Source organism: Chiloscyllium plagiosum, unplaced genomic scaffold (assembly GCF_004010195.1).
Source record: "Chiloscyllium plagiosum isolate BGI_BamShark_2017 unplaced genomic scaffold, ASM401019v2 scaf_6094, whole genome shotgun sequence".
NCBI classification, from domain to species: Eukaryota; Metazoa; Chordata; class Chondrichthyes; order Orectolobiformes; family Hemiscylliidae; genus Chiloscyllium; species Chiloscyllium plagiosum.
In genome coordinates this window covers 10,435-18,188 of record NW_025211502.1, presented here as the reverse complement: position 1 = coordinate 18,188, position 7,754 = coordinate 10,435, and the positions used below count along the sequence as shown (strand labels likewise).

General features: G+C 48.3%; 1 protein-coding gene across 1 annotated transcript in view; it reads left to right on the top strand.

Annotated features, from left to right (window-relative positions):
* Positions 1-2,672: 2,672 nt before the first annotated feature.
* Positions 2,673-7,754, top strand: part of LOC122547055 (CD82 antigen-like) — a 15,332-nt gene continuing 10,250 nt past the window's right edge. Inside the window, exon 1 of the mRNA XM_043685643.1 lies at positions 2,673-2,755. The gene's annotated coding sequence lies outside the window, so the exon portion shown is untranslated. The remainder of the gene's footprint in view (positions 2,756-7,754) is intronic.

Genomic DNA, 7,754 nt, shown 5'->3' with positions numbered 1-7,754 from the left:
ACCCCAGAATTGCTCAACCTTTCAAATGAGATGCTCGGTAACATTATGTCATGAACTGTACCAGAAAGTATTTGAAACTGAATATGTTTGAGGATTGATGAAGAGTATGGAGATCAAAGAGAGGGCATTATGTTGGTCACAGGAAGATTCAGCCTGGTGATGAATGCATTGGTGGCTGACCTTTCAATTGTGTGATATTGGACGGTGAATGGATACCTACCATGTGTGGAAGAGACCTTCTGCGTAAAAGGTTTTTTGCGAGTTCTAGCAGTTTCAGATTTGCGGATGATTACACACTAAAATCTTCAAAAAAAACCCCAGATATTCCATGTGAAATAACTGGTATCAAGCATTTTTCAGCCAAGGAGTAATACCTAGTGAACTACCCTTGTTATTAAGTAGATCATTGATGAAAAAAAGCACAGATGAAAATGGATATGAAAATGACAAAGTCATTAAATTTAGAAAATCCATGAATTTGCAATTTATACAATCAGGACACTATGGTAAAAAAAATTAATGTTATTGATGACAGTGCAGACATTTAGAAGATCAAAAGTCAATTGTGTTAAAACTGCATAAAAATGGCCCCAAAGTGCTCCCACTGACACCTCAGTCACCTGCCCTGCCTTATTTCCCAAGAGTAGGTCAGGTTTTGCACTTTCTCTAGTAGGTACATCCACATACTGAATCAGAAAATCTTCTTGTACGCACTTAATTCTTCTCCATCCAAACCGTTAACACTATGGCAGTCCCAGTCTATGTTTGGAAAGTTAAAAGCCCCTACTATCACCACCCTATCGTTCTTACAGATAACTGAGATCTCCTTATGAATTTGCTTCTGGATTTCCTGCTGACTACTGGGGGACTTATAGTATAATCACAATAAGATGATCATCCCTTTATTGTTTCTCAGTTTTACCCAAGTAACTTCCCGGACATACTCCCAGGAATGTTCTCCTGAAGTACAACCATAGAGTTATCCCTAACCAAAAACTCAACTCCCCCTCCCCTGTTGACCCACTTTCAGTCCTCTTTATGACATCTGTACCCTGGAACATTAAGCTGCCTGTCCTGCCCATCCCTGAGCCACATCTCTGTAATTGCTATGATATCCCAGCCCCATGTTCCGAACCACGCCCTGAGTTCATCTGCCTTCCCTGTCAGCCCTCTTGCATTGAAATAAATGCAGTTTAATTTATCAGTCCTACCTCGTTCCTGCTTTGTTTCTACCTGTCTTGACTATTTCACTTGCTCACCTTCTCAACAGTCTCAGACTGATCTCTGTCCTCACTATCTCCCTGGGTCCCACACCCCCACCTTATTGTTTAAATCCTCCCGTGTAATCCAGATATTACTACCCTTGAGGACCTCCTTTTTAAATTTCTCCCTAACTCTTTGTAATCTCCCTTCAGAATCTCAACCTTTTCACTTCCTATGTCGTTGGTTCCAATGTGGACAATGACCTCCTGCTGGCCCTTCTCCCCCATGAGAACATTCTGCACCCTCTCTGAGACATCCTTGATCCTGGCACCAGGGAAACAACACACCATTCTGCTTTTTCTCAGCTGGCCACAGAAACGTCTGTCTGTACCTCAGACTAGACAGTCCCCTAACACAATTGATCTCTTGGAACCCAACGTACCTGTCATTGCATTAGAGCCAGTCTTGATACCAGAAACTTGTCTTTTCATGCTACATTCCCCTGAGAATCCATTTTCCAAAACAGCATACTTGATTGAGATGGGGATAGCCACAGAAGACTCCTGTACTACCTGCTACCCCTCCAGGTGGGATAACTGGCTGTATCTATGATATTTCTTCCTTTCTGAAACTCCCATCCATCACGATCTCCAGCTCCTGTAAATTTCTCATTGCCTCTAACTGCTGTTCCATTTGATCTGATAAGATTCACAACCAAACACACTTCCTGCAGACATAATCATCAGGAACACAGAAACTTGCCCGACTCTCCCATATCCAACAGGAAGAGCACATCACACTGCTATAGGCAACCTCAGCACCTTAATCTATACACAGAGAAAAAAGCAGTCTTACTGCTCGAGGATAACTTAATGTTTTATATTATAATAAAATTTATCAAGAGACAGATCTCTGTAAAACATTTAAAAAATCCCCCACCACTTCAGTAAAAGTTTTTACAAGTAAAAATAAGATTTACAATGTTTATAAGTCTTCAAAATAACCACTTAGTGCTTTAGGCTCAGACACAAAACCTCAAAGTGGAACATGTTATTCAGACAGACACAACAGTGGAAACATTAAAAATAGAGCATGGAGGGTTGAAAATTCCATCTTTGGGAGATGCCAGGAAAATAAAACATGTTTTTTTTACTGATGGCTCCTGCACACACCTTTGTCATCCCCCTGTAGATAAATACAGGAACCCCCTCAGTGACTCCCCCTGTAGATAAATACAGGAAACCCCTCACTGACTCTCCCTGTAGATAGGTTCAGGAAACCTCTGAGTTCAGTCTCCCTGGCTCCACATACCTGCGGACTGTGTGTGTTTCTGTGTAGATTCCTGGCTGTCCCAGTTTGCATCATGTTCCTGTATCTGTCCCCTACGTGGAGATAGTTCAGTATCCCTCGCCCTCCCTTTCCTGTGGATTATGTGTGTTCCTGTTTCTGTTTTTCCCTGACATGTTGATTGTTCTCTAGATTCTTGGAGCTGTTATCCTTGGCTTTGGCCTATGGATTCTCCTGGATAAGACCAGCTTCATTGCAGTTGTACGTAAGTATCTACAGTTTTCTCTGCCGCCCGCTCAGCCGTGCCCTTTGGTTTAATACACGAATATACAAGAATTCTGGTATTCCAAGCCCCTTTCCCATCTGGGAGCTTCAATCCATGGAATCTTTGGGCCTGTTAGTTAACAAGGACATCCCTTTGGTAAGACAGTCCTCCTCAGATTTAAAGGTAACAGCTGACCCATCATCCGTTGCAGTTTGTGGAAGAAAGTACCCAATCCCTCCCACTGTTTGTGTGTGGACATCTCTGCTGGGTGGTCTGGCCCCATTCCTCAGTCTATGACCCTAGTTGTAGAATATCCAAACAGTGAAAATGGGTTATCGTTATCTCCCCTGTCTTTTCTTTGGACAGCCACTGTATTTAACTTCTGATCTTCTAGAAATTACCCTCATCTATCCTTTCTCAGTCCACAATGCATAATTGCTTATACTGAACTCCATCTGCCGCAGTTTTGCCCATTCACCCGGTCTATCAATATTCCTTTGTAATGTTATGTGACCATCTACACTCTCTACAATGTCACCGAACTTTCTCTCATCAGCGAATTTGGATATATACATTTCGATACCATTATCCAAGGTGTTGTTAAATAATGTGATTAATTGAAGCTGGAGCACAGATCCTTGTGGGACACCATTGTCAGATCCTGCCCGTTGGGATTACCTACTCATTAACCCGACATTCCGTCACCTTTCACTCAACTTCCCAACTGTTGGAGCACTGCCCTGTTGTTGCAGTGGTTCCCTATAGCCCTGTTTCAGTGGAGCACTGTTACAGTGGAGCACTGTTACAGTGGAGGCCTGTTACCCTGTTACAGTGGAGCACTGTTACCGTGGAGCACTGTTGCCCTGTTACAGTGGAGCACTGTTACCCTGTTACAGTGGAGCCCTGTTACAGTGGAGCCCTGTTACAGTGGAACCCTGTTGCCCTGTTACACTGGAGCACTGTTACCCTGTTACAGTGGAGCCCTGTTACAGTGAAGCCCTGTTACCCTGTTACAGTGGAGCACTGTTACCCTGTTACAGTGGAGCCCTGTTACAGTGGTGCCCTGATACAGTGGAGCCCTGTTGCAGTGGAGCCCTCTTGCAGTGGACCCCTGTTACAGTGGAGCCCTGTTGCCCTGTTTCACTGGAGCCCTGTTACCCTGTTACAGTGGAGCCCTGTTACCCTGTTACAGTGGAGCACTGTTACAGTGGAGCCCTGTTTCAGTGGAGCCCTGTTACCCTGTTACACTGGAGCCCTGTTACCCTGTTACAGTGGAGCCCTGTTACACTGGAGCCCTGTTACCCTGTTACAGTGGAGCCCTTTTACAGTGGAGCCCTGTTACCCTGTTACAGTGGAGCCCTGTTACCCTGTTACAGTGGAGCCCTCTGGCCCTGTTACAATGGAGCCCTGTTACCCTGTTACAGGTAAGCTCTGTTAACCTGTTACAGTGGAGCACTGTTACCTTGTTACAGTGGAGCCCTGTTAACCTGTTACAGTGGAGCCCTGTTACCCTGTTACAGTGGAGCCCTCTGGCCCTGTTACAATGGAGCCCTGTTACAGGTAAGCTCTGTTACCCTGTTACAGTGGAGCCCTGTTACCCTGTTACAGTGGAGCCCTGTTACCCTGTTACAGTGGAGTTCTGTTAACCTGTGACAGTGGAGCCCTGTTACCCTGTTACAGTGGAGCCCTGTTACCCTGTTACAGTGGAGCCCTGTTACCCTGTTACAATGGAGCCTTGTTACAGGTAAGCTCTGTTAACCTGCACTGTTAACCTGTGACAGTGGAGCCCTGTTACCCTGTTACAGTGGAGCCCTGTTACCCTGTTACAGTGGAGCCCTGTTACCCTGTTACAGTGGAGCCCTGTTACCCTGTTACAGTGGAGCTCTGTTAACCTGTGACAGTGGAGCCTTGTTAACCTGTTACAGTGGAGCCTTGTTAACCTGTTACAGTGGAGCTCTGTTAACCTGTTACAGTGGAGCCCTGTTGCCCTGTTGCAGTGGTGCCCTGTTACCTTGTTACAGTGGAGCCCTGTTACCCTGTCACAGTGGAGCACTGTTACCCTGTTACAGTGGAGCCCTGTTACCCTGTAACAGTGGAGCCCTGTTACCCTGTTACAGTGGAGCCCTGTTACCCTGTTACAGTGGAGCCCTGTTACCCTGTTACAGTGGAGCTCTGTTAACCTGTGACAGTGGTGCGCTGTTGTAGTGTTACAGTGGAGCACTGTTACCCTGTTACAGTGGAGCACTGTTACCCTGTTGTAGTGGTGCCCTGTTACCCTGTTACAGTGGAGCTCTGTTAACCTGTTACAGTGGTGCGCTGTTGTAGTGGTGCCCTGTTACCCTGTTACAGTGGAGCTCTGTTAACCTGTTACAGTGGTGCGCTGTTGTAGTGGTGGCCTGTTACCCTGTTACAGTGGAGCACTGTTACCCTGTTACAGTGGAGCCCTGTTACCCTGTTACAATGGAGCCCTGTTACCCTGTTACAGTGGAGCTCTGTTAACCTGTGACAGTGGAGCCCTGTTAACCTGTTAGAGTGGAGCTCTGTTAACCTGTTACAGTGGTGCGCTGTTGTAGTGGTGCCCTGTTACCCTGTTACAGTGGAGCCCTGTTGCCCTGTTGCAGTGGTGCCCTGTTACCCTTTTACAGTGGAGCACTGTTACCTTGTTACAGTGGAGCCCTGTTACAGTGGAGCCCTGTTACCCTGTTACAGTGGAGCCCTGTTACCCTGTTACAGTGGAGGCCTGTTACCCTGTTACAGTGGAGCCCTGTTACCCTGTTACAGTGGAGCTCTGTTACCCTGTTACAGTGGAGCTCTGTTACCCTGTTACAGTGGAACACTGTTACCTTGTTACAGTAGAGCCCTGTTACCCTGTTACAGTGGAGCTCTGTTAACCTGTTACAGTGGAGCCATGTTAACCTGTTACAGTGGAGCTCTGTTAACCTGTTACAGTGGTGCGCTGTTGTAGTGGTGCCCTGTTACCCTGTTACAGTGGAGCCCTGTTGCCCTGTTGCAGTGGTGCCCTGTTACAGTGGAGCACTGTTACCCTGTTGCAGTGGAGCTCTGTTAACCTGTTACAGTGGAGCACTGTTACCCTGTTACAGTGGAGCACTGTTACCTTGTTACAGTAGAGCCCTGTTACAGTGGAGCCCTGTTACCCTGTTACAGTGGAGCACTGTTACCCTGTTACAGTGGAGCAATGTTACCTTGTTACAGTAGAGCCCTGTTACAGTGGAGCCCTGTTACCCTGTTACAGTGGAGCACTGTTACCCTGTTATAGTGGAGCCCTGTTAACCTGTTACAGTGGAGACCTGTTACCCTGTTACAGTGGAGCCCTGTTACCCTGTTACAGTGGAGCTCTGTTAACCTGTTACAGTGGAGCCATGTTAACCTGTTACAGTGGAGGCCTGTTACCCTGTTACAGTGGAGCACTGTTACAGTGGAGCCCTGTTAACCTGTTACAGTGGAGGCCTGTTACCCTGTTACAGTGGAGCCCTGTTAACCTGTTACAGTGGAGCTCTGTTAACCTGTTACAGTGGTGCGCTGTTGTAGTGGTGCCCTGTTACCCTGTTACAGTGGAGCCCTGTTGCCCTGTTGCAGTGGTGCCCTGTTACCCTGTTACAGTGGTGCCCTGTTACCCTGTTACAGTGGAACACTGTTACCCTGTTACAGTGAAGCCCTGTTGCCCTGTTACAATGGAGCCCTGTTACAGTGGAGCTCTGTTGCCCTGTTACAGCGGTGCCCTGGTACAGCGATACCCTGTTACAGCAGTGCCCTGTTACAGCGATGCCATGTTACAGCGGTGCCCTGTTACAGTGGTGCCCTGGTACAGCGATACCCTGTTACAGCTATACGCTATTACAGCGGTGCCCTGTTACAGCGATGCCCTGTTACAGCGGTGCCCTGTTACAGCGATGCCCTGTTACAGCGGTGCCCTGTTACAGTGATGCCCTATTACAGCGATACGCTATTACAGCGGTGCCCTGTTATAGCGATGCCCTGTTACAGCGATGCCCTGTTACAGCGATGCCCTGTTACAGCGATGCTCTGTTACAGCGGTGCCCTGTTACAGCGGTGCCCTATTACAGCGGTGCCCTGTTACAGCGATACCCTGTAACAGCGGTGTCCTGGTACAGCGATGCCCTGTTACAGCGGTGCCCTGTTACAGCGGTGCCCTGGTACAGTGGAGCCCTGTTACAGTGGTGCCCTGTTAAAGTAGTGCCCTGTTAAAGTGGTGCCCTGTTACAGCTGTGCCCTGTTACAGCGGTGCCCTGGTACAGCGATACCCGGGTACAGTGATACCCTGTTACAGCGATACCCTGTTACAGCGGTGCCCTGTTACATCGATACCCTGTCACAGCGGTGCACTGTTACAACGATACCCTGTTACAGTGGTGCCCTGTTACATCGATACCCTGTTACAGTGGTGCCCTGTTACAGCAGTGCCCTGTTACAGCGATGCCCTGTAACAGCGGTGTCCTGGTACAGCGATACCCTGTTACAGCGATGCCCTGTTACAGCGGTGCCCTGGTACAGCGATGCCCTGTTACAGCTATACCCTGTTACAGCGGTGCCCTGTTACAGCGGTGCCCTGGTACAGCGATGCCCTGGTACAGCAATACCCTGTTACAGTGATACGCTATTACAGCGGTGCCCTGTTACAGCGGTGCCCTGTTACAACGGTGCCCTGTTACAGTGGTGCCCTGGTACAGCGATACCCGGGTACAGCGATACCCTGTTACAGCGGTGCCCTGTTACAATGATACCCTGTTACAGCGGTGCCCTGTTACAGTGATGCCCTATTACAGCGATACCCTATTACAGCGGTGCCCTGTTATAGCGATGCCCTGTTACAGCGATGCCCTGTTACAGCGGTGCCCTGGTACAGCGATACCCGGGTACAGCGATACCCTGTTACAGCGATGCCCTGTTACAGCGGTGCCCTGGTACAGCGATACCCGGGTACAGCGACACCCTGTTACAGCGGTGCCCTGTTACAGCG